Here is a 27,903-nt window from a genome sequence, read left to right as displayed (position 1 = left end):
TATTGCAAGCTACATGTTCCTGGTATCCTATCATGTACTGTAGGAAAATATATATGCTACCATGCCAAGAACAGAAAATTATAGATAACTCCAAAATGTCTCACTTTTTTTCTTGTCACATAGATCCAGCCATTTTCTATTGTGACTTTCCAAAAGTTAACCCTCTGAACTAGAAGCAGTTCAAGAACTTGACCATGCCTGAACATTCTGTTTCTTGAACTACAAACTTTTTGTATCTCCAGTACATACTTTCTTTTCATTTACCAATCTTAAAATATTCTCATTTATATTTAACTTGAAATAGGCATATGCCATTATTATAACATACCTTGGTGTAATGCCCTTTTATAAAAAAATCTTTTATTTAGTTTATGCATGCACAATTACTAAAACAATCATTAATCTTGAAGAAAAATGGAATTTAAATAAAATACTCTTTTTATTAGTAGAAAATATTGATTTTCCCAAAACATTTCTAGCAATCATTCTTTGACTTTTGGAATAATATCACATTTCCAATTTCTTTGTATGATTTTAGCCACCCTCATACATTATTAATCCCTGATATTCAAATTTCAAAACTATGGTATATAATTCAATTTTACATTAGCATCTTTATAAATATACTAATATGCATTAATACAAAATGATTATATGGCCATGTCATGAATGTATTTATTCATTGGATTTTTATCTTGCCTCTGTAAGTAATTCAAGGCAATGAACATAACTAACATGCTTCTTCCTCCTACTTTCTCCATAATAACAACCATGTGAGGTGAGTTGGGTTGAGAACATGACTGGCTAAAGTCACCTAGATAGCTTTGGGGGAATTAGAACTCATAGTCTTCTGGTTTTTAGGCAGCACCATACCCACTACACCAAACCGGTTAATGATTAAAGTTAATAAGCCCTCATAATTTTTACAGTTACAACTTAAAAAAATGATGTCTATTTGCCATATATTGTTTATGGGGATCCAATATGTAGTACTATTTTAATCATTAACGTTGCTCTGGGTTTGAGCTTATTTTTTATCCATTTTCAAACATTTACCAAACATGGGAGATTTGCAGGCTAATTTAAGTGCTGACCTTCTCTTTTCCATTACACCAACTAATTGACCTTAAGGCAAATGTAGTGCAGCCTCTATTTTGATCTGTTTGATACAGCATAATCAGAAAAAGTCATTAAAAATATCTAATGCATATTTTGTGAAAAAATGTGCTTGAGGAGAAAATGTGTCACAGTAGAAAATTAATTACTTGGAATCATGAGTGCATTTCATGTCATAATATGTTAAAAGGTCATCAGTTCATATTTATCTGAATTTTTTCACAAGCTGTGATTTTTACATCACACCAAGTATTCAGTCTTATGCATAGAATAATGTTGAATTTAAAGTTTGGTTTGCTGGATAATACTCTGTCATAAAAACTATGTGTCCCTATTCATTATATAAACTAAAGAAGCTCTGTTCTCATTGCCAATCCTGTCTGGAGCTTCACCGACAACTTTTAATTTAAGCCATTTAATTCAGAGGTGACTGAACCTCTGCTCAACAGTTTTCGTAGCCAATAAAGCATTTCATTTTTCCTCAAAGTCCCTGCCAGTTGCCAATGCTTCAAAAGTGCATCCGCAATCTGACACTGCAATATTATTAGGATAAATGAAAGTGGGTTTGTATGTAAAGTATGTGATATTTCCTATCAACAGTCACAGAAGTTGTTATTAGACAAAATAAGCAAGGACATCAACAAAGATGGAATTTAAAATCTGTCTTTTTTAGTTTTCCTTGCTGCAACAAATGAAAAATTCTATTAGCTATCCACTGATCTACTAAGTCTAAAGGCATTTTTCTTATAATATGTGGAAGGTTCACAGTTAGTAGAACCAAATAGATTTACTATCTTAAAATGTCCTAAAAGTTTCTACAGTTACATAAGCAAGTTAACTGTTAACTGTTAACTGTTCCAAACTTGAACAGAGCAGATGTAAGTATGTAGCAAAATAAAGACTGAGTTCAAAACAGGATGAGATCCCACTTGAAACTGCAAAGAAAAACACTATAGGAAAAAAAGTCTCTGCCTGCCTGGTGACTAAAAATAATCCTGTAAATGCCAGAATGGAAAACATAATTCAAAAGAGACATGGACAGCAAGAAGTTCAAAGAGATAAGGGATCAGGAAATATATCATTATAATTAACAGTTTAAGAACAGAATATGTTTGTCAAAAAGGAAATACCAGTTACCTTGGAAGCAAGCATCATCAGGGATTAAATATTTTCAGACTCCCTACAGGTATTGAGGAATCACTTTAAATCATCATCACTTTTAAAAGCTGTATATAAAATTGCTGGGCTTCTTTATGGAAAGTTTGTGCATGTTAATCTTTGATAATGTTAGACCTGCTCTTAAGCAATAATTCTGAGGTAAATTTTCAAACAAGTTTAAGTAAGATGTCACACCTCATTATTTATCATTTGCTCCCCACATATTTATTACCCATTCTAATTTTAAAAATACTTAAGGTCTATCATTTATATGATATGCTGTACCATCACTTAGGATAGGAATGTCTTATAGAATTTATTTCTTTACAAATTTCTTAATTTTTTCAACTATGTAATACTTATTGTTTTTCTCTTAACACTTATTCTTTTATTCAATATTTTGTTTGTATCTCAGGGCTGTAATAAATTTGAACTGAAAGTCAGTTTATTACTGTTTAATAGCACTTGTTAAATAAGAGGGAGTTTTGCCTTTCCAGAGATGCAATGTTTTTCTCAGAAGTAAATGGAGACACATCAGAATATTTCCTCTTTTTACTTCTCTTTCAAAGTTTGAACTTTGAAAAATTTGCTTAAAATTACTTTCCATTGTGCTTCACACTTGTACTGCTCTTTTCCCTTTTATGAACAGCAGAAATATGGTGTTTCTTCTCTATACCTATAAAACTGCTGTAGCAATTCCTTCTACTTCATGTACTGTACATAAAAGGTTTTTTTAAAAAAAAACCTCTATGATTTATAATCATTACCAAGAGAGTCCTCTTACTTCTTGAAGTATTATCTTATATCTATTTATTCATGCTCTCTGTTTCTGTCCTTTGTCCATTTATCTATCCATTGGAAAACCTGTCTTTTAAAGTCACATATACCAACTTAACCCTTTAGAGACCTATATGGAGCTAACTCAGTCCTTTTTTTCTCCATGCCTCCTCATATCTCAAATAATCCTATTTTCCCTGCCTCTCTCTACCCCATCAGACACAACAGACATCAAATCAGACAGGATGAAGGGAATGCTGGCTTACTACCTCTTGGCTCATGAGAAGCAGCCCATTTTATCTTGCCCTGGGCAATGGCACTGAGACATTTATTGAGTCCTTCTTGCATTCATCTTCTGTCTGAATGGCACGGAAATATAGAGGGATCTGGCCACTGTTGGACAGTGGGATAACACACCAGAAACCAGTTGGCCATTGGCATTGCATTGGTTAAGCTGGGGATATCCACAGTGCTTCAGGCATTTTCAAACCATAAACATAGAAACTGAACTGCAACTTGAAGGGGACTTTCTAAGGTCTCTGCTGGTAAAAAGATGGATTTTTCCTATTCATCTTTCTCTGACAGTTTTTTTTTTCCATGCTGCACCATATTATTCCAGGAAAGAAGAAAAATATAAGGTTTTTCACCTATTCCACTCAATGGGAAGCATGTGTCTCATCTTGGATTGTGCCCCAACTTAAAATCAGGAACTTCATATGTATATAATTTCCACACTAGCAGTTTATACATATTCAAGAGTCATACAACACCTTTTGGCCAAAATAATAGTCATACAGACAAGACTTGAGTTTTCACTGATGGCTGGCAGATACCTTGAAGAGTCACTAGCACAGAAATTGTCTTGGTCAGAATCAAAGCATGCATTATTTTTTAAAGTGCAATCAGGTCTCAAATCACAAACTGGTCAAAACACAGCTGTCATTTCATCCTTGGTTTTATTGTTTTCCTTTATCGAACCAACTCCTAAAACCCAGCTGAACATCTAAGATGGCTTCTTATAGTTCGTATAACAACAATAACAATTCCTAAAGTACAGTACTCAATGCCATCCACATGGAGTTTAAGTACATCAGCTTCTAGAGTCCAACTTCAATTATTAGACAAATATGCAGTTGTCTTTTCAAAACTCTAGACAATTTCCAAAATTTTGAAGTAAGATACTATTCACAAAAGAGAACTTTTATTGCTCTTCCTTTATTTTTTTTCACCTTCTTCCTTTTCATGGAGTTCTAAGTTCCACTGATCCTTGAAAAATATATATCTACAGCCAATTACATTTCCAATATGTTGGCAATGCCAACAAAATGATTGTAGATTTCCATGTATAGATACAATATATTTATTGTAGCTATGTATTTATTCATTATTTCTACTTATTAAAATGAAATTCACCTTAGCATAGTACCAAAGATTGTGATCATATGATTCATTCAGTCACTTATCTGCTATCTAGATACTAGTTGGTGACAGGTCTATGATATTGTGAGCAATCCTTTGCAATCATTGATGGCTATAGTAGTACATGGGAATTACCTTGGGAAACAGGGGAAACAGCCACAGCCAGTGGGAATGATCAGGTAAGAGGTAGAAGGAATGTGGGCATGGTGAACATCTCAGAAGGTACCATCCCTAGTTTCTTGATCTATGAAGGCAACAGGGTTGAAATGTACTTTCAGGCTTGCAAGATTCTGTTAATACAATCTCACAATAAATAGAATTGGTTTATCTCAGCACACTTCCTGTCTGAACTATCTAATGAGGCTGACAATAGGGCAGCATCTACCTGACCATGACTAATTTCAAAAAGCTAAACAGAAGTGGACCTAATTAACTTTTGGAAACCCTAGGACTCTTGATTAGAATAGGAAAACACAAAAAAATGTCAGATTATATCACTGGCAAACCACTTCCATCCCATGGACAATAAAGTAACATGAATATGCCCATACAGTGACAAGGAGTCAGTTCAATTCGAAGGAAATGTTATCATTTTTTAACCTTCTGTAGAGTACTGACTTGACCTTCTATGATATACCTGCCATTATTCACCTCCATTAATATTGCAAAAGGAAAATAAAAGAAAAATTGCCATTGTATACTAGGGCAACATGAGGTAAACCCATTTGCTTTGTAACTTATTCTGCCTTGAAATTGATCGGCTGCCATTGTCATTCTTCTTAATCTTTGTTTCCTCTACTTGGTTCCCACAAATTGATTTTACTGAAGAAACAAATCCTGAAGTATTCTGTATAGTTTGGCAAAAGTTTAGAATGCAATTCACTGAACGCATTTTTCATGGCAAAAGATATACATAAGTCAATTTTCAGTGTTACTCTTGATTTCCTGGCAATGAAAAGCTATGCCATATTTTAGCAGTTTAATTTACAGATTAATCTCTCATAATGTTATATGCTTTCCCCATCACACACCCCAACCAACAAACATGTTGAGCCTAACAAAAAAATAGTCTAGGGATCTAAATGTAAGCGCCTACATAGTATAGACCTTTTCTATTTGGAAAATAAAAGTCCAGGACAAAAATGTAGCACTAAAACAAAATTACTGATTTTACAATCTTCAATCCATTTTTGTTCTTCTCAGTGTTGGAATTAAAAAAGAGTCCCATTTTAAAAGTTGCATGATATAATCAAGAAGAAACAAATGCACTTTTTCCTTAACTCTCCTTGACTTTGTTTTATTACCAGAAGATAAATTAACCTGGCTTGGGATAATAAAATCTATTCAAAATAATCAATGTTCAGGGGATAGAGAGTTGGTTTTGTTTTATAAATAGTTATCATTTCTGTTATCATACATAATGAAATGTTAAGAAGACTAATATTCTATAGAAAGCACATCTTCACTGAGTATAGATTTTATCATAGGTACACCCAAGAGTCCAATGTAAACAGTTGCATAGAATATATCATTTTTAACCAAGGTCAAATGAAGTTGTAATAAGCCTTTCAAGTAGTCATTTTAAAAACTAGCTCAGAGGAAGAATTACCAAAGGGCTGACAATTAAAAACTAAGTTTCCAAATTGCAACTAATTTGTTTTTTACAATAATTTTAGTAAAAGTTATGTTACAAAAATAAAACTAATACAGTCTACATTATATCTCTATCTCTGTCTATCCATCCATCCATCCATCCATCCATCCATCCATCCATCCATCCATCCATCCATCTATCTATCTATCTATCTATCTATCCATCCATCCATCCATCCATCCATCTACCTACCTACCTACCTACCTACCTATATTGTAGGAAAAAAATAGAAGAAATTTCCCACTTCATTCCCAGAAAATATAATCAATATTAACAATGTATCCCCATCTCTTAAAATAGATATCTCTTCATTCCAAATTTCACCTTTAAAAAGCAGTATTTAAAAAATGAAGTAAAATTTGAAATGTGAGGTTCAGTCAAGCCCTGAGTGCAAAAAAGGCTACAGGGTTGGCTATAAGCTTGGTGGAATTCTGTAACTCCCAACTGTTGGCAACAGCAAAAACTCAGTTTCTGCCATCTACTCACAAAAACCATCTGTCCATCAAATGTATGGATCAGTGATGGGATTCAATTTTTTTTACTACCAGTTCTGTGGGCGTGGCTTGGTGGGGGCATGGCTTGGACATAGCAGGATACTGTAAAATCCCCATTCTCTCCCCACCCCACTAACCTACTTTTCAGCTCCATTCTCCTGTACAGGGAGACCCAGCCGATCAGCTGGGATTCAGGAGGGCAGAGAATAGATGGGGGTGGAGCCAGTCAGAGGCGGTATCTCGGAACTACTCAAAATTTCCACTACCGGTTCTCCAGAACTGGTCAGAAGCTGCTGAATACCATCTCTGCTTTGGATGATGTAAAGATCTCTGTCCAGAAGGATTTCAGCAATTTGGATCCAAGATCCAATTGCTGCTTTCAGCTGCAATGTTTCTGCTATCCACCATTTCCTTAGCAGAAGTACCCTCCTCTCAAGTGCAACTAATCTGCATAACATATCATTAAATTGATTGGGAATTATTCTTTACATCATTTCTTTAAAGAATGCTTTCTCACTGTACCCATTCCTTCCCCTATAATTCTAATCCAGGAAGAACTGCACTCCGGCCTAATATAAAGCTTTACTAGATATATCTCGATCCCACTGAGAGACTGATGGAAATGCATTAATCTGTTCCCTGGTGAAAGCTCCCTGAAGTTATACTGAATAAGATTCATATATAATTGCATCACTTCCAGTGATTTGAACCTTTAACTGATCTGGCTTGGAAAACGATCAAAATGTAAAACAAGGGAAATTTTCTTATCAAGAACCATTGTGTAATACATGTTTTATTTTGTTATACTTTTAGTGTACTCATATGCTCAGTTCAATCCCCTTAAGATGGGGAGATTGTCTTGAAAAAAATATATACAAGCAACTCCTTGACTGAATGGACCAATTGCATGGGTCTGTGAAATGTAATTGCATAGATAATGATGACATTATTTCATTTGCATTATTAATGTAATAACATCACAATCAAATGATGTAAATTGCTGCAGAAATGTAGTCTATTGTACACAGATGTCCATGGTATCAACTTGGAATAAACTAAGTGTTCACTTTATTTTTATGATATTGTAAAAGAAATAAGATGCTTTAAAGATTTCCAAAATGTCTGGATTCAAATATCATACTAAGCCATTCGTTCAATGAATAAGCCACAAGACTGGCTTGATAAATTGCACTAATCCATGTTCCTAGAAAAGTATAAGCAAATAATGGAACAAAGGAAGCTGTATTACCAAAAACCTAATCACTAAACCATTAGATTCATTTGTATTGACACAGACCCCAGCAAATACACAATGTTCCAAGGAGATGTTTTTCCAATATTTCCTGAAGATTCTGGGGACTGAATTTGGAGCCCAGAGTATCAAAGGCCAATTCTGTAGCACACAGTCAAAATCTTTCTACTTTCTTTAGAGCATATAGAACTATAGTCAGTTAAAAACGAAAACCCCAAATATCTTAGAAAAAGGCAATGACAAGTTATTTCTACAAAAAAATGTAAGTACATGAAAGCAATCAAGAATTAAATTCAACTCAAAGAGAACTTTGCTTTTAAATATTCTCTAATTATTCATTCCTCTTTTGCTGAAAACATAATTGATTGTAGAAGCAAATTACACCTCTTATTAAAAGAAGAAACTAACTAGACTCAAGATAAATTGCATTTATGTTCATAATTTTAATTGAAAAGCTTATTTTTCTGTCTTAATGTTCTATTATAATTCAGAACTCACATTCATTCTACACAATCAAGTATTGTCACGAAAAGCACCTCTTAACTTATTTAGCTTTTAATCTGTTTACGTATTAAAGGGATAAATGGGGTCATCAAAGTAACTTGAAACAGAATGAGCAAATGACAGCTGAACTGAATGGGTTTTATTCTACTGTGGAATAGGTTATGTTCTAAATAACACTTCACTACTATTTCTGGAATTTACAGCACCCTGGAAAAATATAAGGCCTGGATTGGCTTTATGGATTGTATGTAATGTGGCTTATTTGGTTTTGGCTAAACATGTTGAATATTACATCCAAGTAAATAGTGAACATAAGGCAAAATGGTGTTACATTAAGCTTCTAAACACACACACAGAGAGAAAGAGGGAGAAGGAGGGAGGGAGGGGGAGAGGGGGTGGGGAGAGAGAGAGAGAGAGAGAGAACAAAGATGCACATTTTGTGTCCTAAACAGAAAAAAAAAACCCTACTTCAGGTATATGCTGATTGGATATACAATTTCATACACAAAATGTAAGATGTTGCTGCTAAAATAACGGTCATCTTATGTGGAACCTTTCCTGAGCTGCTTTATTACAGAGATACCCCTCTTGCCAAGATTGAAGCCTGATATACAGTAGAACTTTTGAGAAATGAAGCAATTGGAGGATGATTCATTTTTCATAGAAGGCAGCTATTCTGACAGATAGTAACAATTTCAACTAGGATCAGGACACCCACATTTCCTTTAAAAAAAAAGATGTGAAAAATGTAGGTCTATTGTGCCTGCACTCCAAAAATCTGAAAGACAGTAGATAGCCATAAAATGATTCTTTGATACTTTGATAGATAGTATTTTTGATACTGATTGTCTGAATTTCTGCAGCTAAAATCTGGTAACCAGGAAGACCAATACCTATTGCAAGTTATTTATGAACTATAATGCATGTTTTGAACTTCAGACAGAATATAAAAGACAAGTTTTTTAGCTGAAAGCAGAACTATTGAATTGAATCAAAAATAGCAGAATAGGGCAGGAAAGAGGACATAATGCACAATCTATGTTTATTCTCATGTGCGTCACACTGAGCTCAGCGGAACTGACTCCCTAAAACCTGTATAAAGTTCTGCAACCTTAAAGACTATTATTATGTCTTCTAAACAGAAATTAAATGAGACGTATGTGGATCAAGTATTGCAGCATGAAAAAATTCTAATTGACCTTGCCTTTAACAACAGCTGAATCTACAAAAAATAAATAGCAAAGATTTTCATTTAATTTTATGTGTATTGCTCATGATAAGGGGGCTCATCCTCAAAGGACTGATGTGATTTGTGAGAATAAAGAAAGGCATCTTAGATCTTACATAGAATTTTCTAATTGAAAGAGGAATAAGGTCTGTGATGAGAGAGCAAGAAAATAGATCTTACAGATTTTGATGAATGGTAGAATTATCAGAACAGACTTTTGGTGATAAGACCCAAACTCTCGTTCAAGAAAGACTTCCTAAACATTTATTAATGCAAACTAGGACATCACAAGGCAATATAAACAAACTTTCTAAAAAGTAGGAACAATAACACTCCCGTGTTGTAATGAAGAACAATAAACAGTTATTAAAAATCATATACAAATTGAAAATGAGAACAGTATGTTATCCCAATGATAGTTACCATAAATGTAGTTTCTTCACTGTGTTAACCATACAATTATCCTACATACTTTTGTCCTCTTTTGCCTGATGAGGATAAGATAATCAAAAAGAAACCTCAAGACTTTATGAATACCTATTCTTCAGAAATACACACCAGCAGACTTCATTTAGAACACCACAATTAGAATTGGCAATTCGGTTAAGTGAAGCGGCCACTAAGTGAAACAGAAACTGTGCTTATGATCTTATTTCAACTTTCTTTTGCTTTATGACCTTTTCTATGAAGTTCATAAATGTCAGGATTGATCACAAAATTATTTTTCATCACCACCATAACTGCAAATGTTCACCAAATGAGGCAGTTCTAAATGAGGGCTACCTGTATACCTAAATATTTTTCTCTCCATTTTTATTGTTTGGCTTAGGAAAATGCTATATTTCTGTCAGTCAGAGAGAGAACAGAAGAGTTATTGCTGGGAATGTTATTAATTTGCAACAGTTTGGACAATAATGTGTATGTGTCTAATCAACCTACATGGTTTACAATTCCAATAACAAAACAACATATTACAATACTAAAACTGAATGAAGAAAGAAGGAAGGAATCAGACCTAAGCTTACTGTTGCTGTGTTACTGTGTTGCTTAGTGGGAATAGTGGCGCTTTTTTTTTTTTTTGGTTATTATGGATAATTTTACATGTTACCATCAAAAAGGAGGGTCTCCCAGAAATATAAAATGATTTACCTGTAGCACTGTCCCCATGTCCAGGCTATATTAAATTAGAATCCAGGAATGTGCTGACAATTATATTCACTGGAAAAATAATTGTCTGTGGAAAAAAAAATACATTCTCTTCAAAATTCTATAGAATTCTTTACAAACAAAGCATAATTTCTTGTTTCTAAAGAAGGATATTTATGCAAGGATCAAAAAGAAATGGCTATATACAGTATATTTCCATGTAGTAAGTTACAGTGCCAAAATTTCATCTAGAGCGGGTTCATATACACATTGAATTAACTGGGTATTAATAGTTACAGTATCTACAATACCACTATCATCTAGCTAGTTATCTTGATAAGTTATTGTTATTGTTCCTAGCATTTGCCCAGGTTATTTGTTTTTGTCTCCTTTTGTCCTGCACTCACTGTAGTTCACATGGTGAAGCTACCAGTGCATGATATGACAAGGGGCTTGTTTCTCAGCCAGCTTGTCACAGAGCCTGATGTTACTTGGGACTGAGAGGAAGTGATTGGCCCAGAATCACCCATCTGTGCATAAGGGAGGACCAAACTTTGGGATTCCCTCTTCTAGTCCAGCACCTTAACCTTATGCCACCCTGACTCTCTGAATACAAGGTTAAATGTCTTGTTTTTTAATCAGCGAGTTTTCAAATTCTTGCATGCATGCTCTGTTCCTGAATATTTCATTGTTCCATAGAATGTCTTGTTTTCCTCAGGAACGTGCAGTTTTGCATATCCCTGAGAGAAAAGCCTGCTACTTATTTTTCACCAAATCGTAAAACATGGGAAAATATTTGAGGAATCTGGGGACTTTTTTTTCTTTTCAGACAATGGGTGATTGTGAATTTGGAGTATACATTCAGAAGACAACAGAAATCTGTCTATGAGTTGAATGGATTAAAGAATGTCATAGACATTTATGTTCCCACCACCAAACCTCAGGTCCAAAACATGGCATCCTTGAGGTCTATCAAGTGCCCTGCATTGATTATTTATTTAGATTGTTTTAATTTTTTAAAAAGAATAACAGCCTTGTTTGAGGTGTACAATTTTGAGCTATACAAAATGAAGGGGGAACATATATCAAATGGATGAATGTTGTGAAGCAAATCACTGGTCTTCAGCACAAGCTCTATTTCTTGCAATATCTGGGACACAAAACCCAGAAACACTTTTGGAAAATAAAATGTTGCCATAGTACTGCTATTTCATACGTATCCCAGCTATTTTTTTCCTTTAACAAGTTCTTACAAAGATCTGTATTTGTTTTTAATATTAATCTCTGTGTTTCCAGCCATTCAAAGGATGATTATTTTGTTTCCTTGGTGTAGTATAATCATACAATTTTTTTTGTTTTCCTAACCGACTAGAGATGTTCCATAGTTTAATGAATTATACAGAATGCAGTCAAAATCCTTTCCAGTTATATTAACAGCTTTCATAATGTATCAGTAGAAGGTATTAATATTTCTGGCAATTATTCTGGAACTGCTGGTGCATATGTTTTGTTATATAGCTATTCCAACTTCAAATAGCAAACTTTATACCCCAATGAATGTATTATATGAACACAGTATTAAATATTATTGAATTTAAGATAACAGTTTGCTCATTAAGATTACTCATACAATTTGTATAAGTTCCATAATACTTCTTTGCTCTAGAATCCCAAGGCTGGAATATTTACTCAGGTTTCATCCTCAATAGATTTTTCACTGACATCATCATTCAGCAAACAAAATAAGATGATTAAAAAAAACTGTCCTTTTTATTAAGAATGGAAACCTTCTTACAGAAACTTAAATGACGAGTGTTCCATGGTTGAGTAAAAATTTGGTTGCTTTGGTTTTCATAACAGGAAACGTGTTAAGAAATATTAGGTTCAAGATGCTGAGGAATGAGAAAATGACTTTAGACAATAGTTAAGGAATCCACATCATAACCACAATCTGAATCATGGTTTGGTATTTGCTTAGGTCTGGCTGTACTTTCACACATTATGTGAACCTAGGATAATTATTAGCCTCAGCTTGGAAAGTGAGGTGACTGGCAAGAATATCTGCAAAGTCAAGTCACTTTTAATGTGTCTGCAGTTCTAATCTTTGTTTTACTTCCTCCAAGCAAATGAAAAATTAAGCACAGAGAGTCTAGGAGCTTTGTAACTTCACCTGTCTTGCAGAAAAGGGTTCTGAGATGTCAGAGTTGGGGTGTGTGTGTGTGTGTGTGTGTGTGTGTGTATTTGTGTGTAAGACAGGGCACGAGAAGTGTCTCAATCATGGTCTCTGGAAATTTGACTTGTTCAGCATGGATGGTTTTCTTCAAGTAAGTTGAGATGGCACTCTACTGGATAGCTTTGTTTGTTTGCTTGTTTCAGCTTACTTCTTTTACAGCAACAGGGAAGAAGGAAAGGAAAAGGTATGTTGCTCTAGTTTTAAACCAAAAATTATTTATATTTAGTTTGTATTAATTTATCTAATTTCACATGCTACCAATATAATGCTTAGAATCATCCAAAGCAGAGTAGAGCCTCATATGCAAAAAAGAGATACTAAATGTTCAAGCTCACTTTAGAAAAGGTTGAGGAATTATTGCTGAAGCATGCTGGATAATTGAGGAAGCCAAAGAGCATGAACAGGAATCACTGTATTAATTATAGAAAGGCCTTGGGTTGTGTGAATATTATCAGTCTATGGAATATTATCAGGCTCAAAAAATGAGAATTCCAGAATATCTCATTGGCCTCCTGAGGAACTTATATACAGGTTAGAACATTGTAGGATAGATACAACATGATGAAGCAAACTGGCTCTGTGATGTCAAAGGAGGGTGACGAGGCTGTATACTTCCCTATATGCTTTAAAAACTGGATGAAGAAACATAACACACAATAATTTTAATGATATTTCTTTGATAGCTGAAAATGCAAATGATTTGCAAGCTGTAATTATGAAGGTTAAGAAACAAAGTGAAAAAATGGGGCTAAAATTAAATATAAAGAAGGCCAAGTGAATGACAAGAGTAGAACTGGCAATTGAGATATTGAAGTTATGGATAGCTTCTACCTTTTAAGATCAAGCATCAACAGTAAAGGAACAAACAGTCAAGAAATACACCGCAGGCTAGCATTTGGCAGAGCAGCCATGAAAAGCTTTGGAAAAGATACTAAAATGCTGTAAAGTCTCTATAGAAAAAAAGAAGAGTATCATATAAGTGATGGTATTCCCTATGACACTCTGTGGAAGTGAATGTTGAAAGAAGAATAGGAATAGTATTAATGAGCCTAATTAAAATAGCCATATGATATATGCCTTGTAAGTGAAAAAATATAAAAAGGAGGATGCATTACTTCAACTTCAATCAATTACAACCTAAATGCAAAATATTTGAAATAAAAAAATTCTGAACTAAGTAATTAAGTACAGTCCTGAACTGAGTTTGTTATTTTATAATAAAATAATAACAAACTAACCAAGTATTCTTCCTTCACAATGGTTTTATCATTGTATGATTCCATTGGTCATTGTAAAAAAAAATAGTGCCTTCAGATAGTTTTAGTGCTTTCTGACAATGTCAGAAAGCTAAACAATATACAGATGGTCCTCACTTAGCAATGGCCTTGTTTAGTGACCATTTGCAATTATGACTGTGATGAAAAAGTAACAGTCCTCACATTTACCACTTTTGCAGGTTTGTAAAACAAAGGAAAATTGAAGTAAGATCACAAGCACAGTCATGGTTTCACTTGTCATGGTTTCACTTGGTGATTGCTTTAATAACCAAGTTGCTAGTTTAAATTGTGATTATACTATTAATGGGATACTTAGTTTTGTCTTTATGGTGGATATTAAAGCTTATTTTAAATAATAATAATAATCTGTAAAATTCACCACCAGCAATCTTTTTATATTTGTTGGTACATCTGTTTCACTGCCTTATCTTGCCACTCATATAGCTTTTCACTGTGTTACCACAACTCTATTTCAATCTTATTCTCTTTTAAAATTCTGCATTGCAGTGGCCTGAACTCCATCTGATGATTACAACTTGGACTTGTCTTCTTTATACAGTCATCTTCTTTTAATGACCTCATAACCCCTTGCGGGATAAAGTCTGGGCAACTGAATGGATCCAGAAGAGTATTTTAATGGCTGGATGCCCTTTCTGTAGCCAATGGAGAACTTTGTTCAGCAGATATATTACTCAGTGTGTCCAGAGAGAAATATCTGCCTCTACCTAGGATCGAACTCACAGCCTCCTGAATGTGAGGCGAGAGTTCCACCTCTAGCCCACTGTACCACTCCCTATTTTCTTTATACAGTTCTCTATGTCATTTGCCCTATCTTCTCCTGTAGATCTCTTTTTGTATATTATATTGGCAGTTCAACTATGTATAGGGAAGAAACAAAGTGAATCTCCTTAGCCATCCATTTTGTCTAATCATTGAGAACACTTTTTAAGCTGGTCAATAGGTAGAACTTTAGTACCCCTAGTGGTTGTGGGACAAATTCCCACTTAAATATGAAACCAAAATACTTCAAGAGAAATTAATTGAGGTATATTTTATTGGCATGCACGATTATAGTGATCACTGGGTTTCTCACCAATGGAATGCCGAAGAGCTTGTTGGCAAAGTTGCCAGTATTAATTTAAGTGAGGAGAAACCAGGATAGGAAGTTAATGGCATGGTTCACAGCTGACGTATGGCTGGCATGACAAAAATACAGTATTTAAGAGTTGATAAATATGTTTTTAATCTTTCAGCACTCCATTTTTCTAAAACATCACTGGACAGCTTTGATAAAATTAATATGTAGTTGAAGACAAGTAAATGTACTTTTGTCATTTCTGATTCAGTTTTCTGGCTTTTATTTTCAAAAAAACCGTACACACGCAAATAAAAATGAATGTGTTTATTGAAAATATGCCAAATACCTACACAGTGAAAATTGAAAAAAATGACATATTCACTAAAGTGTGAGAAAAACTAAAGTTAACATATTACAAAAAAGAGGGAAGGAAATAGAATGGAAAATCGTTTTGAATCAGATTTAATTAGACGATCAAATATGTTATCTCTTCTGAAAATTGCTCAATAATGGATTGTTTCTTTCATTAAATCGAGGATGTAACTGTCAAGTGAAGAATATCAACACAACTTACTTACAGCCAAATATTTTACTATGATGAGTGTTAAATAAAATAATGCTCCTTCCAGAATATCCAATAATAAGCTTATCTCTCCTTCACCGGAGTTAACTGAACTATGTGTGTGTGTCTGTGTACATTAAACATTATTTTTCATGTAACTTTCAGAAACAATCATATTTGCCACAGAAACTGTCAGAGCACCTTTCTCCTAAGTTTTAAAAAACTTGAATAAATCTTTTATGATTAACACTTTTTTTCCAAACTCCAGATCAAGAATAGTCAACTTCTGCTATTCCCAGGGATTGCACTATCTTCTAAGGACTGGAACAATTTGTTCTGATATATTTTATATGCAAATGTTGATTCTATATGCCAGCAAGGACTTCACCTGAAATGAACACACGAAGTTATCAATTAGTAAATGAAATTGAAGGTCGCATTGGAAGGAGTATTGGAAATAGTAATTAGGAGGACTATTGGAAAAATACTCCTAGGGCATCCATACTTTGTTTATACTTTATAATGGCAAGAAAGTACCAGTATCCGGCAACAGACACATGTGTTTTTCAGGATTTTACCTTCCTTGCCAATGAAGAAAAATATTTATTCAATTGTTATCTTTATTGTGTTACTGTTAATATTCTAAAACTTTTGTTCTTGTTTGCTATTCTCTGTTTTGAGAATTCTTGTGAATGTAAAAATGAATTATACATTTTCAAAACTAGTGGAATGATTTTTTTTTTTAATCTATAGAAAGGCAGTCTTGTAAGTCTCTAGATGGTTTCCCTATTTGGTTTCATTTTTTTGCCTAGCAACCCACGACAATGGCAGGAAGATGAGATTAGAGAACCTTATTGTGGTGACACAGTGATTAGAAGGCAGTATTGTAGGCAAACTCTGCCCACAGCATGGAGTTTGATCCTGACTGGTTGAAGGTTAACTCAATCTTCCATCCTTCCAATGTCAGCAAATGATGACCCATATTGTTGGGGGAAGTGTGTTGGCTCTGTAACCACTCAGAAGGTGCTGTAAAGCACTGTGAAGTGGTATAAAAGTCAAAGAGCTATTGCTTTTATTGTAGAGTTTTTATTATATTTTTCCTTGTTTTTCCTTGATACTGAATTCAAATTATTCATATACTCATCATTTATCATTATGTTTAATTAATCTAACTCAGAATTTCCCATTCTTTTTAATTTTTAAAACCCAAATAATATCAGAACTTCTACTGGTAAATGTAACACAGGAATAGAATTAATGATTTAATGAGGTGGTGGGCTCCTCCTAATCCTTAACTCCATGTAGAAACAAGAACAACCCCTAGCCAAGAAAGGTCTAATACAGATGTCTGCAATGAATGAGGTTTGGCTCTGTGTTCTAATTATCTCATTGTAATACAATGAATTTATGATTTTTTAATAATAATATCGAGAATGTCTCTGCTCCTTCAGATGGTCTGGAAAAATGCCTGCATTGTCTCTTAAGCAAATCTCTTCATTCCATGAACTGCCAAGATGTGGCCTATTCAAAAGAGATGAGTTGAACTTTTTAAGGGAAAAGTCATGGATGGATGCCTCTATTGATTTGTTTTGCTCAACTTCCCATTTTGTCCACTGTAAGTTTACTTTGGCTTACTTCCATTCTATATCACTTTAAGAAGTAAATCTAAAGAAAAAAGGAAAGTAAGAGAATAAACACAAAACCAAACAACTCTGTGAAAGTTGGCATCTTGTTCCATACAATTGTTCTTATTACACACCTATTTACACATCTTTCCTTTAGTGTAAAGTTCAGAAAATAATTTGTTTAAAATAAATTATTATTTTTCATTTATTTTTCATTTTTATATACTTCTGCAGTCTAGAATAATGGTTTTATTAATATATGTGCCTATAGGCATGCTTATTATAACATTTGTGAGTTCTGCTAACAGCACACCAGTGGGCTTAATGTGCAAGTAATGCAAGAAAATGTTGCATTCTGAAAGGAAAACAGGTCAATACAAAAATATTTGAGTACTTTAATGTTAAGATAAATCATAACTCTTATATTCATACCATCTTAAGTTATTTTCATTGTCATTATCTTTGAATCAATTGTTTTCCAGTGGCTTGCTCACAATTGTCATCGATTGCCTCTTGGGCAGTTTTCTGCTGATTGCCACCATTTTTCAGAGTTGAATAACGAGATAGCTCCAAAAGCCATATGGAAGCTTTAGAAGATGCATGCAGCTTGCTCACCCATAAAATGTAAGTCAGATGGTTAAAACAGGTCCATTTATATTAAAATTTAGACCTAATGAATTGCATCTCCATTTCGACCCTTTACAGCTTCTGAAGGCAAGTGTTTTCTCATTACAGGAAAAACTGGATCTTAATAAAACAGCCTTTCTAAATGACACTCTACCGGTACTGGGATGTGGAATTATAGTTCTAAGAAATCCCATTCATTTTTGTTCCCTCCATTACTGAGAAATTCAAGGAACTGTAATCCCAACATATCTAGAAGCTTCAGATGGGGAAAGGCTACACTAAGTAAACCTGGACATTATATATTACGAGGTAGCATGGAAAGTCTCTGGCTGGCTTGCGTAGCAAGATGGAGGTTTGCAACCATAGATTTCAGGAAGTGAAATAATGATAATAATGATAATTATCTAGGACATCTTACATAACAATATTTCAATCGAAACTAAATCAGGTCCTGGTAATATAATTGAACCAGAATATATTCATTAAAAAGACTTACACTCTTGATTGAAAAGACATCAATAAGCTGCAGTCACAAGACAGATGCTTTAATATTTGACTACCTTTACAAATAAGTCAGCCTTTGGCCTTTTTCTGGATAAATCCAATTTATTCTGTGGTCTTGGTCTCTTATTAAAAATAAACATGGACACAGCCAAATAAAAAAATCATATTTTACAGATAATATATTTTAATGAAGTTCTTTGGTTGTCTACAGACAATCATGTGTACTCTAGCAACTATTGACAGACTGGATTAAGACCAAGGTCAACTAGTATATGCTTGCTCATTTTCCTATTAGTGTAAATTTAATCATGATAGTGTCATGATGAATATATTTAGCTATTGTAAAAAGCTATAGGTTGTGCCAGCTGAAGTGCATATGGCAGCCCTATGCCACGTTGACTTATAATGCCACTTCTTACCAATGTGAAGATTTTCCTCTTTAGAATGATTTGGAAGCAGCAGCAGTATTGATGCCCATAAGCTTTGGCAGCCTAAGTCAGTGCTTATTAGGCCTTAGCCTAATATCAGTCCTGGACATAGGATTGATTAAGAACTGATAATTTTATCCAAAGAGATGCCATACGGACCAAACCTATGTTATGCCTCTTCTACACCAAAGATTGGCAACCTTTCTAATAAATAATGCACCTTAATACTCTTGAAAGGCCCTGAAGATATGGTTTTACCAGCTGGCTTAGTAACCCCCAGGGTGGCATGGAACTCATCAAGTGGTTTGTCTAACTGTTGTTGCCAGGGCATTGGAATTTGTATTTGTATTTCATTAGGTTTTGTATTTGGGGTTTTTAAGCTGCTTAAAGTTGGGTGGCCATACAAATTTTCTTAATTAACAAATAAACCTAATGTCCTTCAGATATAGACTTCAGCGACTGCTCGGTTAGTGACTACTTTAGTTAGTGACTATTCACAAGCACAACTGTAATAAATGGTAATAAAAATCATTTTCCTACTAGTGCACTCATTTATGACCCTATTTCATGTGCCTGACAACAAAAATCTTTAGTGTGAAACTGATTTAAGGTCTGGTCAGTTTCAGGTAGCATGAATGAACTTTGGAAGGATTGTAATCCACTAATTAAGGTCACAGAGCTAAGCTTTTCAACTTGCAATTAGCACATTTTGGGAAGTGCTATGCTGCAAAGAAAAGCTGATTAGGATGAGACTATTTAAGCAAAGGGCAAAAAAATGGGGGGGGTCAGCCCCCATTTTGGGGGGGTCAGCCACAGTACACTATATGAAAAGAAACAAGACAGCAGCAGCTAGTGGTCTATCTTTCTCTCTCTTTCCCCTGCTGTCATGTGTCACTTATTAGTGACTATGTCACTTAATGACCAAATTATTGGAATGACACAGTCATTGAATGAGAAAGGATGTATAACTTCCATGAGTTTAGGTAAATGAGGCCCTGATCTCCAGACTATATTACAAATGTAATCCCAACATATAGTGAAACAGAATGGAATCCAACATACTTGTTCCAATTTGCTTATTGACTTATTGACTCTAAACAGATTAGAGGAAAGAATGGGAATGACATTGGTCATGGAACAAATGGATCATTTCTGTTCTGATAAGGGAAAAGCTGACCAAACTGCTGTTGCTCCCATAATACAAGGTGTGATCCATACAGAAATGTCTTGTTTAAATTGTTATGCAAATTATACTTATTAGACACTTTATAATAGAAGCTTTCTTATGAAGTAAAGTTCATTTACGATAACAAAATGTAATTTATATGTGCTTGGCTTCTGCACAGAATTAGACCTGTCAGGGTCTTAGAATACATCTATGTGACAATGCCAGTTACTTCTTTGTGGAAAATGCCAACATGGCCAACAATTCAGTACAATTCAATTTTATTTTAAATTACAGCCCATCCTGCATCTGATGAAAAATTAAGCATAAATATAAGATACACATGCCAAGCAAAGTATGGGCTTTCTTCAGTGGGGTTTTCCCCCTAACAGATATTTTTCATCCAGATGAATATTCCATGCTGTATATCTAGTCTGCTTATGTATTCCTCTATATCTGCTCTGGAAGATGGAGAAGATTCTCCCAAATTAAATAGATATGAATGGGTGAGAAGGAGAAAAAAGGGTAATAGGAAGCTCTATTGCACCAATGGAAATCTACTTGTTTAATGTTGGACACAGCTATTCGATAATGTTTTTATCCTTATTACATCAAATGAAATTTATCTCAAAGAAAAATAAATTTCCACTTTATAGAATAAGCAATTAATTGCTTACAGTTTTTAATTAACTCTGGCTTATTTAAATCTAATTAATAAATTATTGTTGAAACCATGTTTTGGACTTTGGGTTTTACTTTATAATATTTTACTGCTAATTCACCATAAATTTAAGTGCAAACATGAAGTGATTTCTTTTAAAAAATCAGTGCAACAATCCACCCAAGAAATGCATATTTGTGTATGTTTAACAAAAAGATATATTAATTGAATACACTTTTATAGTTGACTTGCATTTCTTCATCCCAACCTATTCCTGCACTAGCTTCCACTGTGGAAAAAATGGCAAATTTCATGGCTATGAAAAATTCTGAATAGGTTAATGATAAAATATTATGATTTATGTTCAGTATTTCAGATTAAGAATAAATAATATTCATATATACTAGACAACATGGTGTGCATGTATATTCTATAGTAGAAGATTGAGCAGCATTATATATTTTTATTTATCATGATAGATAAATAGAAATAGATAGATAGATAGATAGATAGATAGATAGATAGATAGATAGATAGATAGATAGATAGATAATAGGTAGATAGGTAGATACAGTAGATAGATACAGTAGATAGATACAGTAGATGGATGGATAGATAGGTAGATAGGTAGACGATAGATAGATGATAGATTCAATGTGTTTCCCGATAAAAACTGTTTTGAAACATAGTAAAACTTATTTTATGTAACAAAGGGCTCCTTTTTTCACCTACTTATGCAGGTTACTGCCCTAATAGTCATTCTTTTGCTTTTTAAGAAGCTAACTACAAATAGAAATTAACATTGTGTTAAGCTATATGTAACTTCTCCAAAGAAAATCAGTAGGCTTGCTCCCATGTCAGAGTGCATAGTCTTAAGACTATGATTATTTACACCTTTTACAGTTTTATTAAATTATAATTCCTAATTATCTGTGTTCCCAAAGGCTCTACAGCAAAACCTTTGTATTTATGACAGTCCTTTGAGACTACAATAAATGCATACAATTATTCAAGATTATTCTAGCCATTAAATTATAATATTTTACTGCTATAGATTTGAATGGATGTATTTCTCCTCTCCAAATTAAACTGACTGAGCAAAAATATTCTGTCTAGCTCCCCCCACATTAAAAAAACCCACTAGATAAGGAAAACTAAATAAACTACATAAAGAAACAGTCAGAGATTTTCCCTTTCCCGCCCCCTTAGAATTTCTGAAAAGATTAAGTCAAACACCTAATATAGTCCCTGGCTACCTAACAGCTTGATTCTGGCAAATTATCCTCTTTGCATTCATTTAAAAATCTTGAACTTTATAAAATTATCTAGCCAATCCCCGCACAGAGTGTTTACTGTTAACAGTGTCTGTTTATCCTGGGGAATTCCCACGGGTGACATAAAGCTTTTGGTAAGCTATATCAACAATCCTGCAAGTAGGAAATCTTTCCTGTGACATCTTCCTCCACAGGAGTGCTTTGAAATGTTTGTCATGAAAGAATATGTATGACAAGTGTTACACCAGTGTGAATGCTCTACATGGATTGCCTTTGAGTTACCCGATTCAGTTCATGTGGATTCTGTATTCCGTTTATGTACTAAGTGAATTCTTCCAAACCACTTGCTGAGAAGAACTATACAAAATAGTAAAATATCAAAGTGCTCTAAATATAACATCTTGTGAATTTTGAGAAGCCTTCTGCATATACATCATGATCTATTTCTTTTCAGATTTTCCCTCTTCATAACAAAATTTATGTTTCAAAATTCCCATCAGTTTGAAACTCACTCCCTAAAAAATGTAGCATTAATGATAACTATTAAAACATAGATATTTGGCTAATAGTAACATGCACGGAATATATAGTGGAAGATTATTTTCCTAAGAATCAAAACATGAGTAATGTAAGGTAAAGAATGAATTATAGTTCATTCACGTTAACATAAGCATCCATCCATAGTGATACACTGCTGAAGAAACACCAGCAGCTAACATCTTTAGATGATATTTCTGCTCATTGATGTTGTCTTATACAGATTTTCAAATGTGTTGTAGTTTGATAAAGTTGGAAGGCTATATTCTGATATCACTATTTAACAGTTTAATAAACACATATTATCATCTCTGTTATTACTAATTCAAATGATTCAAGATCCAAAGATCACCTGAGAAAATATGTCTTTCCATATGGATGTTTAAGAGCCTTGTTTTTTTCTTGAAGAAAAATATTTTGGGTTTTACTTTAGGTAATGCTCAAATATCCCCTGAGTTTTGGAAGTGCTCTATCATGTGATATGATGTCATATCATAAGAGGTTTTCTGACATTTATGAACATTCTACACACTTCTATTGGAATTCAGCATCTTTAACTCTATACTCTGCTTTCAAATGATGCATTGCACTGTTACTTCATTCTAATAGCCATACATTATTTTATTTCAGAAACTAGGCATACAATGTGCTAAACATGCTTGCCAGAAAATATATATCTTTAATTGATCTTAAGAGACTTTACTTAGAAGCCTTTCATGTTAAAATCATTGGGCTATCCAAGACCACAAAATTTCAGTACTTTCATAAGTGCTCAGATATTGTAAGCCACTATTATTTTGGAAATAAGCTTACAACAACATCATCATTGACAAATTTATGAAATGTTGCTTGATACAAGTTGAAGCCTTTTGTTTCAATAAGATTATTGCTTATCTAAAACAATAGATGCATCCACAGACATAGTTTTCTCTTTAATAAATGGATTTTTGGCATTGACCATAAGAAAATTTAAAAAGGTCCATCAGAGTAGACATACATATTTCTAGCATTTGGAAGACATCTGACCAAATCTTTATGATTCATTTTGTAATTTAATTAATGTTTTCTTCATGAAACTTTGAATCTATCTTATATTTGCTCCAAACAGTTACATGTTCACTTTTCAAAAAGTGAATAAAAAGTTCAAAGCTGGATAAAGAGCTTTAAAGCCATGGACACATAATATGTTACCTTAAATGGTTTCTTGAAACAGAAGCCTAAGAAAATATAAAGGAAAAACATTATCTGCCATTCCTTTCACAATAAATTTAAGCATAGTTAAATATTTATCACATTTTTCTGCAAACAAAATGGAATACTAGGCAATGCTTGAACATTTTGCTACGAACCTCTGTGGATACCTAATAAATAAATAAAGCAAAGGTGTTTCCAACTGCCGTGCAGATTAAATTATAAATAGCTTTGCTTTTTTTTGTAAAACGTTTTAGGCGATGAATCAGGCATCCAGCTATGAACAATTACGTTTAACTAAAAATGCCCAGTTACTTTTTAAAAACCATATGATGCATGCACAAACATACACACAAATCTATAGGATAAATACAGTACTCACTGTTTTAAATCTAACAACTGCTTATGGTATTGTAGTTAGATTATTCCAAGAATAATTTGCACTCTGTGGTTTATGTACTTTTCCTTTACATTTCTAAGGCTGGTTTTTATCCTTTTTTAAAAAAATGCATGAATTCTTTTCCTTATCTCAATTTCCTGAAACCCACATTATCGTTTTATGATTGAACATTACCTCAATCTACCAACTGAGATTCATATACCTTTAGAGTTCAGGTCCGTAGAAACCAAGCTTTGCGTGTGAAACTCACAAGGACAAATTAGCATCCAAAACACTTGATGCTAAAATTAAGGGGAAAATACTCAAACTGCTTAACAAATCAAATTTTAAAATACGTCTCCAGCTTTATATGTTTGCATAACCCATTTAGGGTCATGTGGGGCTCTTCAGCTTCCCTACCCATCTATTTAGGGTTGCCCTTTATCATCCGGGAACTGTTACACATCTGAAAGAAGTTGCCGGCAGAAGGGGAGAAAAACTGGTTCATAGGCACCCATTGGATCGAAAACATTTTGCAATTACAGGTTTCCTTAAGGGGTGTACATTTCACAGTGACAGCCTGCTGTTAAATACAGGGCGAAAGCGACTGGGGAAAAAAAAAGAGAGAGTTTTCACATCCTATGGCGTTTTTGTTGGTCCAGGTGCTGAAATGTCCTCCCACCACCACCACCACCACCACCAAAGAGAGTCAGCACTGAAAGCAGAAAGCGATCCTGGGAGGAAATACTTGGAAGGCACAAGGTGGTAATATACCTTTTTGAAAGCGGGTGCCGGGAAGCTTGTACCTGGAAAACCAGGTAGCCCCGGGTGACTCTCTCCTTGTCACAGCTGCTTCTCCATCGGAGCCAGGGAACAGCGAGCTCCGTACTAATTAACTGCCACACCGGACCAATCGACAAACCCAGAATACCCCAGCCATACTCATTTTCCCCCTACGGTGTCATCAAGCAATTCACCAGAAGAGCCTCATTTATCACTCGTCGCCCCGGACCCGCATACAATGGGACTTACTCCCAGGTAAAGTCTGCCTAAGCACCGAAGCATCATCGAACAATGCACTGCGGGAGCGCCTTCCAAACTGCACCAGAGAGGGAGAAACAGACGCCTCTTTGCAAGCATCACAAACACACAGACGCAAACGCGCGCACACAGCTATACGTACCCACAAGCACGCACTCAAACACACACACACACACACACACCCCAAACCCAAAAGTGTATCCGTAGACCCAACCTTCAAGCGAAGCCGGGAAGAAGCTCCAACTGCAGGGGGTCGGGTCACGGGACGCCACAACCCTCTTGCCCCCTTCTGCCTCCGGACCCTCGCACCAAGCAGTTCCTGCTCAAAGTCCAGAGGGGTGGGTAGGGCGAGATGTTCCGTAGCCTCTCGCTGCCCTCGCTCGGTCTCCTCCCCGCTTGCCCCAGTGGGTCGTTTTGGCCGCCTGTGAGATTAGGACGCCGCCGCTTGGCGCGTTTGCCGAAGCTTGGTTCGCCAATCAGGGCTCTCGCTGCTTTTCCCCTCCCGCAGAAGCCGAAGCGGAGCCGGGCGCGTGTGGAGCTCCTAGCCGGAGCCGAGGAGCGCGCGGGAGAACTAGCGAAGTTCAGGAGGCGGCGCCTGCTGCACATCCCAGAGCGGCCGAGGCCAGGTGCGGCGGCGGCAGCGGCAGCAGCAGCAGCAGCGCTCGCTCCCGCGGCGCAGGCACAGCGCGACTGGCGGCTGTAGCGGCCGCAAACCGAGCCCCTTCACTTCCAGGCTGCTCTGCTTGTGAGGAGCTGAGGCAGCGGCGGGAGGAGGAGGAGGAAGAGGAAGAAGAGGAGGAGGAGGTGGGGCTTTGGCACATTCTTTTCCTCACTTCCACAGGCTGCAGACGAACAAACTCTCCCGAGTTCCAGTCAGGCGGTTCGCCCTTCCCGCGCCTTCGGGAAGCAGCCGCCAAGCTCGCCCGTTATGAGCCTCGTCGCTTCTCCCCGCGGCGCTGTTTGCAGGCAGCGCAGCTCGCCGCCCATTCTCCACAACCTCCCCACCCCCGGTACAAGTCGCTGCGTTTCCTTGCCGGCGCCCGGGCGTTTGCTCGCGCGTGGCGTGGCTTCCCCCGCCCCCTAATTTTCTGTGACAAGAGCCTCGTTCGCGTGGGGGGAGGCGGGGGGAAAGCTCGCTTTGCTTTTCCCCTCTCGACAATCCCTCCTTTTCAGCCAAAGCTCAAGAATTCTCTCCCGGTCGCCCTTGCTGCTGCTGCTGCTGTTGTTACCGCCTTCCAATTTTGCGACCTAAGCGAGTTGTTCCTACCCTGCCCGGGGCGGGGGGGGGGGCGGAAGGGGCGACAGCGCAGGAAGGAGCGGCGAGAAAAGAGCAAACATTGCAACGCACGTCAGCCTGGCCACCGACCGAGTGGCAGAGCCGGATACAGGGAGGGTGAGTGGGTGGGTGTCTTGATTCCCTCACCCCGCCCGAGGAATTTGGTAAGGCTGGGATGGTGGCCTGACTCAGGTAATCTCGGATTCCCGCACACCAAATGGTAAACCGCCTTTTTGTCAGGCCCCCATGGCAGACTGAGGGCTTGATGCCAGGGGCATCTGAAAGAACCACTTTTAAAACGCAGCAACAGCGGCAAGGGACCCAGTAAAGCAAACAAAAGAAATGACACCGGCTCTCTGGACCGCAAGTCCTTAGTAGGAAAGAGGGAGAGCAAAGAGAAGGGGCCATTGGTAGGAAAGAATGTTCCCCATGAAGGGGACGGCTTTGCATTGCTCCATGATGCGGCTGGTCTGATTTGACTCTGCTTTTGTAGAAGATCAGTTACCCAGACATCTCCCTTCCCGTGGAGCATTTCCAATCTCCAATACATAAGTCACAGATAAGCAAACCTTGCTGTGCGGCCTCATTTTATCACAGTTTCATTTTTTAGCTCAAGGAACACAGTGTATCTCTTTATCTATCTTGTAAAGATGTATCTGTTCCGTTATGAATTATCATGTGCACACACTTAAGTGATTTGCTTCTGACATTTGTGGGAACTCCTACAGGTGTATATTTCATTGTATAGGACAATTTGCTTTGGTATGAATCTCATAATTACCCCATAAGCCCTAACTCTGCAGATCAGATGGGCAGACATTTAATGTTAAAACATCCATACATGTGTAGACACAACCCAATATATGTTATAATACTGTATTTACATTGGTGCAATAAATTTGGGGTGTAGTTAATAGCCCCAATACGTTTAAATATTTATATTAATAATTAATTTAAGAACAACATTTTAGTAACTGATATAAGAGCAATGACGTAGCTCTTGATATGCTTGAAAACAAAGCTGATTATAACTATAGGGGTTTGTTGTTCTTTAACTGGTTTTCTCTCTACTTCTCCCACACTTGTGGTTGTTGGCCTTGAGAATTGTGCTCTGTTAGCCTTTATTCTTGATTCTACTTTTCTTCTTTCTTTTAGGCTAATTATAGTTCTTTCTAATTCCACAGCTGTTGATTTCCTGCTTCTGTGGTTTATTCTGTTTTTCTGGGACCTTCACATCACTAAATCTCTCTCTTAAGATTTAAGCAACTCAGCCAATGATGGCTAAATATGTTGCTCT

General features: G+C 35.9%; 1 protein-coding gene across 8 annotated transcripts in view; it reads right to left on the bottom strand.

Annotated features, from left to right (window-relative positions):
• The window catches only part of HS3ST5 (heparan sulfate-glucosamine 3-sulfotransferase 5), a 189,816-nt gene extending 163,216 nt beyond the window's left edge, over positions 1-26,600 (bottom strand). For 2 of the 8 annotated variants that reach the window (XM_087912791.1, XM_087912797.1), the window contains exon 1: positions 25,545-25,978. The gene's annotated coding sequence lies outside the window, so the exon portion shown is untranslated. The other 6 variants (XM_087912802.1, XM_087912757.1, XM_026726483.2 and 3 more) reach the window with 6 other exon arrangements.
• Between the last annotated feature and the right edge of the window lie 1,303 nt (positions 26,601-27,903).

The sequence above is a fragment of the Pseudonaja textilis genome, chromosome 1, assembly GCF_049901715.1.
Source record: "Pseudonaja textilis isolate UNSWEBS1 chromosome 1, rPseTex1.2, whole genome shotgun sequence".
Lineage (NCBI taxonomy): Eukaryota > Metazoa > Chordata > Lepidosauria > Squamata > Elapidae > Pseudonaja > Pseudonaja textilis.
This window is presented reverse-complemented; position numbering and strand designations above follow the sequence as displayed.